Source organism: Protopterus annectens, chromosome 7.part1 (assembly GCF_019279795.1).
Source record: "Protopterus annectens isolate FY-2018-M chromosome 7.part1, PAN1.0, whole genome shotgun sequence".
Lineage (NCBI taxonomy): Eukaryota > Metazoa > Chordata > Ceratodontiformes > Protopteridae > Protopterus > Protopterus annectens.
Window position 1 is genome coordinate 12,798,780 of NC_056740.1, and position 18,165 is coordinate 12,816,944.

An 18,165-nucleotide genomic window follows, 5' to 3' on the forward strand; every position below is an offset into this window, starting at 1 on the left:
CCTCTGTGGTCTTTCCAACTGCTGCATGTGCTTTGCGAGGTACATGCTGAAAGGTGCGTTGTACTCAATAATGTTCCTTGCAAGAGAATAATACAGGGATGTTATGACCTCCTTGTCCCTGGATGAGATACCCTTATTTATGAGGTGGGTCATGTAAAAGATTTTCTGTACCACATAAGCAACATGGTGGTCAAAAGTCAGGCTGCTATCAACCTAGGTGCCCAAATCCCTCACAATTGATTGAGTGCTTAGGACATTGTTATTAATGTGATAATTTGTGGGGACATCACTCTCCCCAAAGGGGATGATGATGATGACGATGATGCATTTTTTGGTATTCAGCTTGAGGCCATGTTTCTGGCACCAGTCATTTGTCTGAGTGAGACCCTCTTGGAGGATGCCAACATCACTAGGGGAATTGACGACAGCACCCAGCTTGCAGTCATCTGAAAACTTGGTCAGCCATAGCCCACTGGTTTTGGCCTACACCTCAGAAAAGTATATCCCAAATAACAGAGGCCCCAAGACCGAACCCTGAGGTACGCCGCTTGTTACGGGTCTACTGCTTGAGGTGGCTTCCCCTATCTTGACTATGTGAGTTCTATCAGTGAGCCAGTTTGCTACCCATCTGGTAACATATGGATTGATGTCTAGTTGAGAGAGTTTATCTATTCTGCCCAAGTGGTAAATAGTGTCAAAGGCTTTGGCCGGGTCAAAGTAGGTGGTGTGCACTGTCTTCCCCTCGTCTATGGCTTTGGTGACTGTCTCAAAGAAGTCGACCAAAGTTAGCAGACATATTCTCCCCTTGATGAAGCCAAACTGTGTGGGATCAAGTGTTTGGAGGTTGCCAATGTCCTTTTTAATGAAGTCCATGATAATCCATTCCATGATGAGTCTATAATTTCCCACATCAGTGGACACTCCACCTTTGTGTAAAGGGATGACAGTGGCTGTTCTCCACTCAGCTGGGATGAAGCCAGAATTCAGGCTTTGATTGAATAAGGTGCCTAATGGTGCTGTAAGCTCCTGCCTGAGTTCACGTAGGATGCAACCTGGGATGTTATCGGGTCCCATGGAGGCTGTATTTTGTGCCTTTGAGTGATGACCTGTTCCCTAGATATAAGGGGAAGGGGGTAGGTACTGGAGATGTCCTGATTTACTGATGGGAGGACAGAGGGGTAACATTTCCACTGAATCTGTCAGCCAGCAAGTTTGCTATATCTATGGCATTTGTATATGTGGTGTCCTTGACCACCAGTTTTGAACAGATCTGGGTGCTTTCTTTGAGGTTGCGGACATATGTGAAGAAGGCCTTATGATTGTCTCTAGTAGATGTGGCCAATTTGGACTCGAAGTTTGCTTTGGATGATTTCACTAGTGCTCTTATTTGCTTGTTCAGGCTAAGGAGACTGCTTCCAATTTGGCACCTGCTCCTTCTTGGTCTTGGACAGCAATTTTTTTCCTTTTGTTCCTTTTGTTATCGAGTTTATTTATTGCAGATGTCCACCAGACAGGCTTACTCTTCTTTGCAGAGGATGACTTAGTCCTGTCAGGTATTCCTGATTCCATGTAACTATATAAATGCTCGTATAGTGCTTTGGTGTAGTTTTGGATATTGGTGCCAGTTCCTAAAGAGGGGGAGGGGGCTGTGAAGCTGTTTATACTGTCCCTCAGGAGGCTGTAATCAGCTTTGGAGAGGTTTTTATGCCTAATCCTAGCTAGAGGGGGGTTGGGGGGAGATGGTGGCTTTGAAAGTGACTGCTCTGTGGTCAGATCTTACCAGGGAGAATGATACTATATGGATGCTGCAGTGGTTACTCATGTTGGCTAATACTAAGTCCAAGATATTATCAACCCTTGTAGTGGTATTGACTAGCTGTTCCAAGGCATTTACATTGACAAAATCAAGGAATCTCTGGACATTTGTGTTCTAATAATGTGGACCCCTTTTCTGTACCAATTCATACTATTCTCCAGTTCTTGATGTTGCCTTTTAATCAAGGGGCCAGTTATTCAACAGGAAAGGTTCAATTGGCAGCGATTTCCAATTTCTATATTGGTCTTGATGGTTTTTCACTTGCTTCCCATAAACTTTGTAAAACCTGTCTATAAGGAACACTCCTGTTAAGACCCCCCCCCCCAATAAAGATCCTACTCCGTTGTGGGATTTAACTCTGGCAGTGCAAGCTCTGGTCCTTCCACCCTTTGAACATGCGTGTAATTGCAACCTCAAATTTCTTTCTTGGAAAACTGTCCTTGGTGGCCATTACCTCTGACAGATGAATTTCAGAGATTAAAGCCTTTCTGCTAAAGCCTCCATACCTAATTTTTCATAAGGATATAGTTACATTACGAACTAATGCATCTTTTTCACCTAAAGTAGTGTCAGAGTTTAGCATTAACCAATCTGTTAATCTGCCAGTTTTCTTCCCAAATTATACAAGCAAAGGTGAATATTTGTTGCATTTACTAGATGTTCATAGGCAATTGGGTTTCTATCTATACAAAACAAAGGGTTTCAGATATTCAGATAAGTTATTTGTTTCCTTTGCTGAAAGGAAATTGGGCAAGCCTTTATCTAGAGTTTCCCTAGCCAGATGGCTTACAAACTACATTTCCTTTATTTACAATAAGCTGAACTTGCTTCTACCTAAACAACTATGTGCTCACTCAACAAGGTCGAGAGTAGCTTCCTCAGCTTTTCATTCAAGAGCTTCTGTGGATGACATTTGTGCAGCAGCATCTTGGGCTTCTTCTCATACTTTCATCTCTCATTACAAACTAGACTTAGTGTCCAGAGGTAGGGCAACACTTGGCTCAATGGTGCTTAGGAATATCTTTCCTTGAGGCCACCCTGGAATTTAGGTAGCTGAGAATTCTGTCCTATCAGTTGTGGACAGAATGAAAATAGACAACATCAGATAAAGAAGTTATGTACCTGTCATAATGTTCCATCTGTGTTGTCCATTTTCATTCTTCCTCAACTCCCCACCCACCGACCCCCAATCAAAAATGTTCTGGAAGAGCAAGTGGATAGAGTGAGTTTTTGGGGTCTACTCCTCGCATTGTATAGTTCCAGATATAACTTTATTTTTACCTTTCTGCTATATATTCCTTAAGCAAGGGCGCCCGCAGGCAGGTGCAAGGGGGTGCACTTGCACCCCCCTGGAATCGGCTGACTATTATAATTTTAAAAGTTTTTTTTTGGACGTTCTTCTTTAAGAAGAAAGAAGTCCGTGCTGACATCATGTGTTCTTCTTTAAGAAGAACGGTCGCGGGCGTGTTGACATCATCGCGCGCATATTTTCGAGTTTTGCAAGCGGGAACTTGATGGACGGTTTTGGGGTTTGCAAGCGGAAAATGGGACCACGAGCGGGAACTGAAACGGACGGATTCGCAAGCGGGAGGAAATGAGCGGAAGATGGGACACTTTCAGAGTAAGTGTGTATGTGTGTGTCGGGTGTCGCACTGTTTCAGTTTGTTGAGCTGAGTGGGTTGTATGTTGGTAAAGATGGGTGCTAAGGATTGTGAAGAAGTTCTAAGATTAAAATTGGAATGAAGGTGCTAATTTAGCTGTTGTCTTTCTCAACCATAGTCCGGGAAGTTTTGATTCTTAAGTAGTATTGATGTCATCCTTTGGCATTTTTTATTGTTTTATTCTGTCAAGTCTGGTTATTTTCCCCAAGAGGCTACCAGCAGTTGTGAGACTTTCATCATTAGAGTAGGCTCTGTTGGAGCTAAGGCCTGCATGAAAGTAGTACGGTTAGGTCTTTATTGCACATTCAAGCAGATAGTCAGCTGAAAACGTTTGTATCTCTGAACCAGCTTTCTTCAAATTTTTCTCTTTAAGCAAATGAGTATAGGAGAAAATGACCCTAAATAAAATACAGCATGCTTTTAGAATGATTTTAATCATGAGCTAGATACTCTGTCATCATCTCCAGCTACAGAGGGACTGCAGCTGTGGTAATTCAGTTTTGTATAGGAAGTTCAGTTGGCAGAGGAGCTGACTAAGCAATGAGAGTGACTGCCAAATGTAAGCTTGTCATTTTAAGGAGGGTGCAAAACATCTAGACCTGCTTCAAGATACCACCGTGCAGCAGATGACTGGGGTTGTAGCAGAAATAGCCTGGTAGATGATACCTGTAGGCCTTCCAGGTATTGTGCAATACTACAGCTTTGGTTTGGCATTTGGAAGCACATGATTATCATGCAGCTTTGCAGGCCGTGCCTCAGCAGGGAATTCACTGGCCACTACAAGGAGCAGTTAGGGCATATAAACACCTCAACCAGCCCATACACAACCTATTTCTGAAGGTAGGGTGGGGAAGGTAAGTATTCATGGGGAGGCAAACAGATCTAGGTGATCAGCTGGAGTGGCAGAAGGCGAAATATTATGTAGATAGTTGTGCACAATGAATACTGCTGCACAGAAAGTATTTGGGTATGTTCAGCTTTATTTTTTTTTTTAAACTGGAACATGTTTATTTCTTTATTCATAAATTATTTACAGTATTCTTAAATTATTTACAGTACACAAAATTAGAAACTACAGTTTTTAAAACATGGTGAAGGCACTCAGTACAAGAGAAAATATGGAGAGACAAATCATAGAAAAGCTATGAAGTATAGAATAACAGTTACAAGCCACTTGGGCAGTCAAATTTTAATGTGCACAATTCTAAGAAATATGTTTTCTAATGAGGCTAACGGAGAAGAGAAGAGGAGAAATAAAGGCCTTAGTGCAGCAGCAGAAAGAATGCTAATGATAGGAAGAGAACTCAGACTCTTCATCTAGCTTAGCATTATATTAGATATAAATATATCAAAGCCAATGTTTGGGGTTGAGCCAGCAGTCAGTAAGCATGTTCCTTCACTAAGCAGTTACCTTAGAAAATTCTGTGATTAAGGCTGACATTTATTTCCTTGTTGAATGTAGAACTGAATTGCACAATCACTGTGTGTTAGACATGTTTGATTTTGAAGTCAGGTCACTTTTCCCAACCCCAGAGATGTAACATGTTTTCATTTTCCTGTAACAAATTTGTAACTAGTTTGAGTGATCCTTGTGAGTACCTGGCAAGGTTTGTCCTTTGTGAGCTGTATTAAAAATGGAGCTTTTTGGTCAGGAGATTTTCCCCTGACCAAATCTTAGTTAGCATGGTCTACAAGTCCAGAATGAAAAGCTTTAAGTGTTGGTCAGCTTCAAAAAATATGTTCACAACTATTCAAGCAAGTTTCCATACTTCCAAAGCACACCAACAGAAGCAGGCACTCACATACACAGACATAGACATGTACGTGCAAGCACACACACACACACACACACACACACACACACACACACACACACACACACACACACACACACACACACACACACACACACACACACACACACACATTTTAGCCAACCTGGTAGACATATAGAAAAATCTGTGGAAACATAACCAGGTGGGAGCTAGTATTTGTAATGCAGTATGGGGGGGTGCATATAGTAAATGAGTGGATCGGCTAAATGCGGCTGGGGTTAGGCGACATTTTCTATCACTTGACAAAGCCGAACTGGGTAGGATCTAGTGTCTGTAGGTCCCCAATGTCTTTGTTTATGAGCTCCATGATGATCCTCTCCATAGCCTTGCAGACTAAGCTAGTCAGGCTTATGGGGCGATAGTTTCCAGGGTCCGTAGAGGCTCCACCTTTGTGGAGTGGGACCACTGTTGCTGTACGCCATTCTGTGGGCATATATCCTGTAGTGAGGCTGAGACTGTATAGCTGTTTTATTTGAGGGATTAGTTCCTCTTGGAGTTCATGTAGGACGCAACCTGGGACGTCATCTGGTCCCATGGAAGCAGTGTTTTTTGCTTTGGAGAGGGCAGCCTTCACCTGAGCATCAGAGATGTTTGGGAGGCAGCCCTCTGCCGGGATAGATACTTGCTCTTTTGGGGAGGGGGTGGAGAAGTTTGCACTGAACCTGTCTGCCAGGATATTGGCGATGTCTGTGGGTTCAGAGTATTTTTTTGTCATTTAGAATCAACTCAGAACAAGTCTGGGAGTTGCATCCCAGGTTCCTAACATAACTGAAAAAGCCTTATGATTGTCTTTGGTGTCCTGTGCAATTTTTCTCTCGAAGCTGGCCTTGGAGGATTTTATGAGGGATTGTAATTTTTTGCTAGTACTGATCAGGGATGCCTTCCTATTTAGGGATTTTGCTCTATCATATAGTAGCTTCCTCCTTCTGTTGTACAGTTTATTTATGGCAGGGGTCCACCAGACTGGACGCCTGCCTTTGGATGATTGGGTCTTGGTTTTGTTTGGGATAGCATGATCCATGCATTCCTGGAGATGTCCGTAGAATGCATTTATATAGGATTCTGCAGTTTGGGCCCTAGTTTCCACTGGCCCTGGGGCCTTGAAGGATTCCACTTTGGTTTTGAGAAGTGAGAAGTTCGCTTTTGAGAAGTTTTTCACTGTGGTTTTCTGGGCTGGGGGTGGGTTCGGGATGTGGTCATCCAGTGAAATTAATTTATGGTCTGATCTTACCAGTGAGGGATATACTTCTGGTGTGGATCTGATCTTACCAGTGAGGGATATACTTCTGGTGTGGAGCATAGATTCCCCATGTTGGTAATGATCAGGTCTAGTATGTTGTCCCCTCTTGTGGGAGTGGTGACTAGTTGTTCCATAGCATTTGAGTTTATAATTTCCAGGAACCTTTGGGCTAAGGTGCTGGGGCTTGAGTAGTGCTCCCAGTCAATGTTTGGGTAGTTGAAGTCGCCCAATATAATGGTGTTCGGAGAGATCTTCATGTTCTCCAATGTTTTCAGGAAAGCCGAGTGGGATGCCTGACTGAGAGGGTGGTAGTCTTGCCCACTGTTAGTTGCACATGGATGGTCTCCGATACTTCCTGCAATGCCACTAACCTGGAGGTGTGGATATCCTTGATAAATATGGAAACTCCCCCTCCTTTTGTGGTTCGGTCTGGGTTTGGGGCCAAAAAGCATGATATGAGGTATAGCCTGGTAGTGCTGGGGTGCTCTCTGGAGCCTTGAACCAGGTTTCTGTCACTGCACAGATATCGATGTTCTCCATACTGAGGAGAGCTTCGAGTGCGTGCATCTTGAGGTTAAGACTTCTGGCATTTAGCAGCATTACCCTTAGTTTCTTGTTCCTTGTGCTGTCTATGGGGGTGCGTTTGACTTTTGAGCCTTGCCTAAAAAAGGCACTATGGGGGTGGCAAGAGCCTTTGCCAATATCCGAAAGCCCAGTGGTGACAGGTGCAAGCCATCCCTAGCGAAGCAACGATGGCTTGTCGAGCATGTCATCCCAGGCTGATTGACACTGGATCCCCTTTGAATGACACCAAAATTTTAGCCAATTGTTAAAATCGATCATTTTGTCTTTGCACTGTGGCATCATTCTAGGTGAGGGTAAGATGCTGCTCAAGGTCAGGGTCATACCAGCCTGGGCTACATGATCATAGAGCTCCTCTGTCTCTTTTCATGTAGTCCAGGGAGGTACGCCTCAGGTCATTCACACCAGCATGTACAATGACTGAGTCATATTTGTATTTGCTTTGGAGTGACCTGAGTGCTTGCTATGTGGTGGATCCTAGCACCCGACAGGCAGCTCACTGTGACCTTCTATTTATTCAGCCTGGTGAGCGGGATGTCAGTGTGTCTGACAATAGTCACCTATTACAAGAGTATCAGGTGTGTTATTCAGCCTTATGGGCTGTGGCTGCTTGGCACACTGACTTTGTGGGCTATGTGTTGTGCATGTTTTGTTTTGAGGTAGCGTTTGCTTGGATGTCTGCTTTGGAGGTGTCTGTTGCTTAGGTAGATTTTATTTAGAGCCTCAGAGTATGTTTTTGTGTATTTATGTGTTTGGTTCACTGATGTGTTGGGACTATGTGATACTGGAGAAACTCAGACAGCCCTGGTTGAACTATACCTCTCAGTTGTCCATATCTTTGCAGAATGAATAGATATTTGCTTCTTATTTTGGTTTGTTCCTCATACAATGAAGTCACTAAATGACAGACATTTGAGTTTCAGACGTCATAACCTTCAGAAAAATGCATGCTAATGCAAGACCTGTTATTCTATCAACTGTCAAGTTTATACAAGAGCAATTTTTAGTAGTGTTTGTATGTTCCCCCAGTATATTTAGCCTTGTCCAGATTTCCTGCATTAAGAGGTTGAGAGGTATGTGCAAATCGCTTTGTAGAATTAGGAATATCCAAACCTCTCCATTGTCCCCAATTTTGGCTCAAAATGTTGCTCTCCCTAATAATCCTTCCTCAAAATGGCAATTTTGGAAGAAAATGTGATTGAAGTCTCCTAGAATAATGGTGTTGGCTTAATGCATAGGGACACCATATTAGTTAGGTAGGAGATATGGACTGATGGGGTACATAGAGGGACCTATAGTTAGGTATGACACAGTAGGGAGTTTTGTTAATGCTAAGCTGGATGCAGAGGAATTCCACGTCATTATCTCACATAGCAAGTCTGGAGATGAAATGTTCTTTAAGAATATGTAGACACCATCACCTTTTCATCTCGGGTGATAGGCCTGAACTTGTGTTAAACTAGGTCTCTGATGCATATATATATATATATATATATATATATATATATATATATATATATATATATATATGTGTGTGTGTGTGTGTTTACCAGGGGAAGCGGTGCTTGTAAGGAGTGTACTTTTTAGCTTGGGCTCTGAAAAGGAAATTGGTTATTTTCTAATTCATGTAGCTATAAAAATTCAGTATAAAAACTGTAAGTTTCTGAATGCAAACTCACTAGTTAAGCAGCATCATGGTAGGGAGTACTTCAGTACAGAGAGATTCAACTATATACATAGCCATGAGTTCCCTTATACCTTTCTGTCAAAAGCAAATCTACACCATGTTTCTCAGAGTTTACAGTTGTTGTAACTTTGAAAAAATCAATCTGTTTATGTATTTCTTGCACTAAAGTTGAGGTATGTGTGTGACAGAGAGAAATGCCCTAGTTAGCTCTAACAGGTGGAATCTGTGCAACTGTTTTGTTTAGCAAATGGTATCATTATTGTGGTATATAATTTTAAAGCAGTGTTAGCACAGCAGGTAGCATACATGCATCTTGATGCAAAGGGCTGTAGGTTCTATTCATACAGCATGTACATTTGTATTTTAAGGGGGTATGGTACTGCAGTTCTTAGTATGTCCTCCTTTGGATGAGACTCCTAATAACTATGAACCTGCTTTTCAGCCTGCCACCCATTCCCTATTGCAATATATCAACTTACCATTTATTTTAATGTAGCACATGCAATTTATTCTTCAAGGTTAACAGGCACTGAATTTGTAAATGAAACACGGAAATATAAAGTTTTTTTTCTAGCAACAACCTCTTCATTGGTTTAAGATCTCTTTAATGTGGAATTATTCAGATGACTTTTACTTCTGCAGAGATTCTGCATACTGATTGATATTGGTGGATTTTATGACAGAAGTTTGTGTGTTCCTTTATGGTTGAAATGTTCTGAATTGGGCAGGCTGTCATTATTGGTTCATATGATTTGTTTTATTACTTAAAGGAAAGATGCTCAGAACTATAAATTTAAAACACGCCTAACAAGTGCTGTGTTATACAAGGGATATAATTCAATTATTATGTAGTATAATAGTCAGGAAGGTGAATCAAGAACTCTTGCATGTTTCTAAAAATGTGCAAGGAGCCTATGATTTGGAAACGGGCCAAAGGTAAACTTACCCTGCCACTGGCCAGATGCATGTTCGTGAAATGTGGGTTTCGATGCTGTTTCATTGAATGTGGGTTTCAAAGGTAGAGAAGTTTTAATGCTAAGTCTGTTTTCATTGTAGGTTTAGTAAATGTCTGTCAGTGTTTTTGCTATAAAATTTGAAATAAAAGTTGTAAATGAAATCCAGATATCTGCAGTCATTGTAGAAGTAAAGCATAAAACAAGTATGCACACAGATTTGAACAATTTCTCTAAAATGGGGAGAAATAGCCAAGTAATGGGACACTGGAATGGCTGTGTGGGTGGGGTGGGGGGATGAGTGGGTGGGGCAGCATAGGGGTGGGGCAGTGTGGGCGGGGCTTGGGTTTGCACCCCCCTGCAAAAAATCCTGCGGGCTCCCTTGTCCTTAAGGTTCTTTACATAAGAGTAAGTTTTACTCTTCTGCTATAGTCTGCAAACAAAAACTGAGGTAATGGGATTGGTGCATTATGGGTAAGGAAGAAGCACAAGAGTTCAAGGTTGCCATGAGCTTTTACAGCAACCAAGTCAGATCCGAAGGTTAGGATCTGAACCCATCAGTTGAAGAAGAATGAAAATGGACAACACAGATGGAACATTATGGTAAGTACATAACTTCATTTTAGTATCTCCTTTTTCTTCCACAGTTGTAGTTCTTAATACCATTGTTGTTAGCCTGTTTTTTTTCCTTTATTATTTCTTATACTGTATGTATTAAAAAAAAACCTTTTATGTGAGAGTGTTCAATCTCGCCGTTTGTTCTTACACATGGGTTCGGAGCCAATCCTCGGCTCCGAGTCGGCTGCTTGGCAAAGCTCTGCATCGAGAAGAAGCTCGAGACCAACCTATCTCCCACAATTCCCTCTGCCTTTACCTCAGATCTAGTTTGCCGCTGCAACGTTCACATCACTTTCGATGAGCTCAGACCAACTGGCAGATAAGATACTTTTTTTTCTAGGATTACTTAGAAAATTCTTTCTATTTTCAAAATTGAGACCTTTTAGTGTGTGTGTGTGCGAGTCAAGTGTTTCTTAACCTTCTATATATTTTTAGTATATAGATTTTTAGTTAGGTTTCCCTCGGGGCCTACCCCACCCACTAACTACTGGATTTGCTATTGGATTTGTTAGATTTCGAGTAAAACACTATTACACTTGTGGTTCCATTAGTTTTTTGGCTGTAACTGTCTTTAACTTATACAGGACTGTGTAGACATATATATATATTTATATATATATATATATATATATATAACGTTACTGGATTTGACAATAATACTGGATTTGACTGTTTTATCCTTGAAAATGTATGAAAAAGCAAAGTCAGGGTTCAAAAGGTGCCAATGTGGACAGAAAATGTCTGTCACAGATAACCATAGCTCCTGCATCTACTGTCTTGGCCCTCTCCATCTGCAAGAAGACTGTTCCATTTGTCATTCTTTCAGTGGAAGGGTCATGACAGATAGGCGCAGGAAGCTCATGGACAGAGGCCTTTTGAAGCCTGCCTTTCAAGAGGCTCTTGATAAATCAGACCAGGCATCTAAATCCTCGAAGGAGTCGAAGACGTCGGAGCCCATGTCATCGGCTCTGAGCTCTTCGTTTAAGGTTCGTTCACCGGTTCCACAGACTTCGGGGCCGAGTGTCGAACTTCTGTCTGTCACCGAGCCTCGAGTCTTGGAGCCGGTGACGGAGCTTCCACCTCCTGTGCTTTTGAGGTCGGCTCCGTCTTCGATTCCTTCGACCCGTTCTTCCAGGCCCCTCTCTGACTCCGACGTAGATCGTGTGGTGCAGAAGTTAATGGAGAATACGGCCTTGTCCAAACTCATCTCAGTCTCCTCCCAGTTGGTGTCGAGACTCGAAGGCCTTCCTTTATCTCCATCTGTTCCTCCTCCGAGGCCTATTCAGCCTTCGGAGCCGGGAGAGGCTGATCTGATGATCGTGGAGCCCTCGGTGCCGGAGCCGTCTTTCTCTTGTTCGGCACCATTCACCTCGACTCCGACGGATCCATTACCGGAATCGCGGAGCCGATGATCTATCCTTGGTTCCGGGACCGAGAGTCGAACCGATGTTTCAGTTCCGACTCTCCCTCTCGGTGCCTCGGCACGGATCGCTTCGGCTCCGTCCTCGGGGTCGATGCCCTTGGTCCCCATATCGGGGATCCCTCTGCCTTCTTCGGAACCGGGGGATTCCTCGGCTCGGGACCCGGGGGCTTTCGACCTTATGAGGAAGTTGTTGTCGACTCAGACAACCACTTCAGCAGAAACGACCTCTCCTTCCCATAAAGGCCCGTTATCCTCTTCTGCACCCATTGGCTACTTAAAAGCGTCGAGCACCAGTGTCTCAGCTGCCCCCAGAGGGAGCCCCTTCTTCCTCGGAGGCTTCATCGGATGCCCCCCCCCGAGGAAGTTCCGAGGAAAAGATTGTGTAAGAGGAGGCACTTGGATTCTCCACAAGAATCCTTAACATCGGACACTGACTTGGATGAGTCAGAAGGGTCCCCAAAATCACCCTCGGAGGATGTCTCCTTTTCTGACATCCTGGAGATCCTAAAACAGAGAGGTGATTGGCAAGCCCTACCCCCTTCTGAGGATGAGTCAGTCTTGCTGAAGGCATTCCGTGCTCGCCCTTCTTCCTCCTGGGTCACTCCACCCTTCGATGAGTTGATGGATTTGATTGCTCGAAGGGTGTGGGAGACACCTGACACAGTGGAGCCAGTCCCTAGAAAAGCCCCTCAAGAAAAGGCATACCTCACAAAGGGAGTTCCAGTGGACGCTATGGTGGTGGCAGCTGCCACTAAAAAGGAGATGTCTGAATCTTCCTCATCTGTCCATCCGCCTAACAGAGATTCTAGGACTATGGACAGGTATGGGAAGTGCATTTTTAGTTCAGTGACTTTTTCCATGCGATCGCTGAACTATTTGACACATTTTACAAGTTTACAGAGGAATCTAGTCTAAGAGTTGGGAGATACCCTCCAGGGTACTACAGATGCTGCTGTCGCGGAAAAAGTTACAGCACAGCTCAATACCCTTACATCAATTGTGAACTCGTCCATGAGGCTCATCTTGTATGCAGCCGAAGGATCGAGTAGGGCTGCGGCTTCAGCAATTGCTCTTCGTAGACAATCCTGGATGCGCTTATGTTCCTTTGCGGAAGCCTTCAAGTCTTCCTTTACTAACGCCCCATTTGATGGTGCCACTCTCTTTGGCCCCAAAGTAAAGGAGACCCTTACCCGGTGTGAGCAAGAGGGAAAGACTCTGTCTGCTGTCGAGTCCGTTTTTCCACCCCATCCAGACCATACCCCAAAGGGCAACGAGGTGGAAAAATGTGGTTTCGAAAACCCCAAGGTTCTTTCCCAGGCACACAGGGTGATGCCCCCTCCAGAGGCAGAGGGGGGGGCAGAAGTGGAAGATGTCACCCTGGCGGCAGAGGGGGTCCGCAAAACCAAGGTGACAGGGATACGCTCCCTGGGAAGCCTTTCCAGCACTCCTGAAGGGAGGCCCGACTGTCCTGCTCTGGAGGCAGTCGGGGGTCGCTTAGCTTTATACCCTCAGGCCTGGCAAAGTCTTACCTCAGACAAATGGGTAAAAAGCATTATTACCAGAGGTTACAAAATCCCATTTCTATTCCCCCCGTTACCGCAGAAAAGATTCCCAGATGTACCGCCCCATCTGCGAGAACCTGCAGCTATAGAAATTTCAAGGCTGCTAGAAAAAAGAGTCATCCAACCAGTCCCGGCGGACCAAAGAGGATTCGGAACTTACTCAAGGTTCTTTTTAGTTCCAAAAAAGACAGGGGACTGGAGGCCAATTCTGGACCTAAGCAGGCTCAATACCTTCGTCAAGAAAGAAAAGTTCCAGATGGTCACGCTTCAATCGATCCTTCCATTCTTACAGAAGGACGACTGGATGTGCTCAATAGATCTCAAGGACGCGCACTACCACATCAAAATGGCCAGAGCGTCCAGGGATCATTTGCGCTTCAAGCTGGGAGCCAGTCACTTTCAGTTTCGAGCCCTGCCCTTTGGTCTAACCTCAGCCCCCAGGGTTTTCACCAAATGCATGGCAGTGGTAGCGTCTCACTTGAGACGCCTAGGATTCCAGGTGTTTCCGTATCTGGACGACTGGCTCCTTACTGCCACCACCGAGTGTCGACTGATTCAGGCCAGGGATTACACACTCGAACTTTGTGTTCATCTCGGAATTTCCATAAATTTCGAAAAATCTGCATTACAGCCATCACAGCATATCTCATTCATAGGAGCAGATTTGGATACCCGTTGCTTGATTCTAAGACTTCCCTCAGAAAGAATAGCCTCTCTACAAAATCACATATCTCTTCTCCTGTTGTCCAAGAAATCCCCGGCCAAACTGGTTCTGAAAGTTTTGGGTCTCATGGCGGCTTCCCTCATTGCAATACCCTTGGGAAGACTGCACATGAGAGTTCTTCAATGGCTGCTGTTCGCACAATGGTCATTCCAACGGTTACCACTGACACACGAAATTCACATCACAAACATCTACAAATCACACCTGTCTTGGTGGCTACAGAATTGCAATCTCTCCGGCGGCCGACCGTTTGTACTACCCACTCCGACAGCTACGGTGACCACGGACACTTCCTTGATAGGGTGGGAGGGCATCTTTCAGGGACAGACAGTCCAAGGCGAATGGACCAATCTAGAGTACAACCTGCACATCAATGTTCTGGAGATGAGGGCAGTGTTTCTGGTGTTGCAACACTTTTCTCCCCTTCTACCTCTAGGGACTATTGTTCAAACGGACAACATGTCCGTAGTCTGGTACATAAACAAGCAAGGAGGAACCAAATCTTACCAGTTGTGCAGAGAGGCCATGAGAATTTGGCAATGGGCAGAGTCCACGGGTTGCTTTCTGATAGCAATGCACATCCCGGGGTTATCCAACGTCATAGCGGACAGGTTGAGCAGAGACATCCTGTTACCTCACGAGTGGTCCCTCAAACAGACAATAGCGGACATGATATTCCACAAGTGGGGCCAGCCTTGCTGCGATCTGTTTGCGTCTCCAATGAACGCCAAATGCAGAAGCTACTTCGCCCTATTACTCCTGCCAGGGGAAGTCCCCAGGGACACTCTGATTCATGATTGGCCCCCGGGTCTCCTGTACGCCTTCCCCCCTATACCTCTGATTCCAAGATTTCTGCAGAAAGCCAAGAACCTGGAGAGGACTGTAATCCTCATTGCCCCATTCTGGCCTCGTCAGATTTGGTTTCCCTTTCTTCAAGCACACCAAATACGGGAACCCCGGATCCTGGACCCGGAGCCGGATCTACTGACCCACTCATCAGGGGCTTCCCACCCATCGCTCCTGTCCCTCAGACTAGCAGCTTGGCTGCTCCGTCTTAGCCAGGTCTGATCTTCTTTCTCCTGCGGTTCAAAATATTCTAGTAGCTTCTCATAAAGCTTCCACTACAAAGATTTACACTAGTAAGTGGAAGCGGTTTGTATACTGGGCAACTATGCAACATTTAGATCCCTTGATAGCCCCACTAAACAAAGTCTTAGAGTTTCTATCCGTGCTATTTCACCAAGGAGCTTCTCCTGCCACCTTGAGGGTTCAATTGGCTGCTATTTCAAACTTTCATGTAGGAGAAAATGAAGCGCCTATTATGACTCATAGGCTTTGTAAGGCTTTTCTAAAAGGGTCTTTTCATATTAGACCACCAGTCAGGTTTCCTACAGCACCATGGAATCTGAACCTCCTGTTATCACAACTAATGCTACCACCCTTTGAACCAGCCTCGTCCTGTTCTTTGAAGTTCTTGTCATGGAAAACTCTCTTTTTAGTAGCTATCACTTCAGCCAGACGAGTGTCAGAACTTCAAGCTCTTTCCATTAAACACCCATATTTGATCTTTCACCCTGATAGAGTATCCCTTCGCACCAACCCATCCTTTCTTCCCAAGGTTTGTTCAGTCAATAACATTAATCAGTCCATTGAGCTCCCCACATTTTTCAAGAACCATTCTAATATGCTGGAATATATGTTACACAAGTTGGATGTTCATAGACAACTCAGATTCTACTTAGATAGAACAAAGGATCACAGAAAAGCAGATCAACTCTTTATAGCCTTTGCGGACAGCAGAAAGGGAATGGCAGTGACGAAGCGTACCCTTTCCAAATGGCTATCTGATTGTATTACTTTTGTTTATACTGCTACTGAGCAGAGTTTGCCAGTCAAACCGAAAGCACATTCTACTAGATCAATATCTACATCCCTGGCTCATGCGGCCCACCTACCTTTGGACACTATTTGTGCGGCCGCCACTTGGTCTAAACCACATATGTTCATTACTCATTACAAAGTGGATAGGGTTTCCAGGGACAGGGCAACCTTTGGTTCCACTGTGCTCAGGAACGTTCTTCCGTGAGTCTCTCAGGGTCACGGAGCTAGGGACGCTACCCATGTGTAAGAACAAACGGCGAGATTGAACACTCTCACATATAGAAGTTATGTCCTTACCATAACATTCCATGTGGAGTGTTCATCTCGCCTTTGTTCTTACATTCCCACCCTCCCACTCTCAGGTCAGGAAGAACGTCCAGTTTAGATGTCTGGTTTGGTTCTCCCGCTTCTGATTCTCTCAGCTGTTACTGCTGGTTTCAGCTATGCCTTAGTATGTATGTTTGTATGTTTCATTCCCATTGGGACCTGGTATTGTTTGCAAACTAGATCTGAGGTAAAGGCAGAGGGAATTGTGGGAGATAGGTTGGTCTCGAGCTTCTTCTCGATGCAGAGCTTTGCCAAGCGGCCGACTCGGAGCCGAGGATCGGCTCCGAACCCATGTGTAAGAACAAAGGCGAGATGAACACTCCACATGGAATGTTATGGTAAGGACATAACTTCTATTTCTCTCTGATTCTTGTGTCAGTTAATATAACGTGTCTTCTTTTCTTAAAATGGTGGATAGGCCAGCTGGCTTTAAAAAGTGCATAAACTGTGGGCATAAAATGCCTTATTTTATTGTTTGGGTCCTCTCCACTTAAAAGTGACATGCTTACTATGTTACAGATTCAACCCCTGTGCTTTAATGGATCGTAAAAACAATCTCATTCTAAAAGGTCTTCTCCCTTCCTCCTTTGGAGGAGCTATCTCAGAGGGTTCTTCTACCAAGGTAAGACAAAAGAAATCCACTTACTTGAAGCTGTCATCCTCTTCTTCAGCTTCACATTGTTCAAGAAAGAGGTCTTCCAATGATTCAGTCTCAATCCAGGATCCAAAGAAGTCTAAGTTGCAGGAATCAACCTGGTCTTTGGATCCAACAACATCTAAATTTTCTAATCTGACCATATCTGATCCGAGAAATTCTAAGTTGGATCCCAGAAAGTCAAAGTCCTCAGATCCGATTTGGACAGTCAATCTTTACCCAGAACAAGGTACTCCCCTTCTTTGGATCCTGTCCCAGACAGAGTAACTTCACCATTCTTGGAGCACCCCAAATTCCCATCCATCTATTCCACATGATCTCTAGGAGCCTGACAGAAGAAGATGTGGAAAGTGTAGTGAGGAAAATTCTTCTGGCACAGGGTCAGATTGGTATCCCTTTGGCTCCTGCCCCCTGGGTAAGGACATCTGAATGTATCCCTTTGCTGGTTCCTCCTCTGACTCCATCGGCTGTTTCAGAGCTTTCTGATCCAAGCTGCCCTGTCCCATCTGACTCGTATCCAAAGATAATTCCATGCTCAGATCTGAGGGTTTCCCTGAGAGCTCTGGTCTATTCAGATCTGGGGATCTCCCATAACAGTAGTCTATCTGTCGGATCTGAGGTGCTGTATTGAACTCCGAGGCTTTCAGAGTCATCTCTATACCTTGGAGCCTTGTCACTGAACAGCTCGGCTCTGTCTTCCACTTTGGAGAGTTTGCCCTCGAAGTGAGGGAGGACTACGGTTCAGAAATCCTTTCTTTCTCTGAGCCACTCTGCCTTTGAAGCTGCAAAGAGGGTGTTTTCTCCTCCAACAGATCAGATGGAGCCATCCCCCTCTTATCCTAAACACTCTGCCATCATGTCTTGGTGCTCAGAAACTCATCATCTCCTTCCACAGGGGGCAGCCAATGCCAATACCCCAGGTTCCCTCCCAGGGAATTGTAATTTCGTCTTCTGGTACATCCCAGGAATATCCCACTGAGGAGGTCCCTAAGAAGAAAACATGCAAGAAGAAGCATATTGACTCCCCAGAGGAGTCTATCACCAAGCACACAAATTTTGATGAGGGCAAAGGCTCCCCACAGTCACCTCCTGAGGATGTCTCCTTTGGAGACATCCTGGAAATCCTTAAACAGAGAGGTGGCTGGACACCCAGTAACCTGAAGTCTGAATAATCCACTTTCCTGGAGGTTTTTGGTACTGG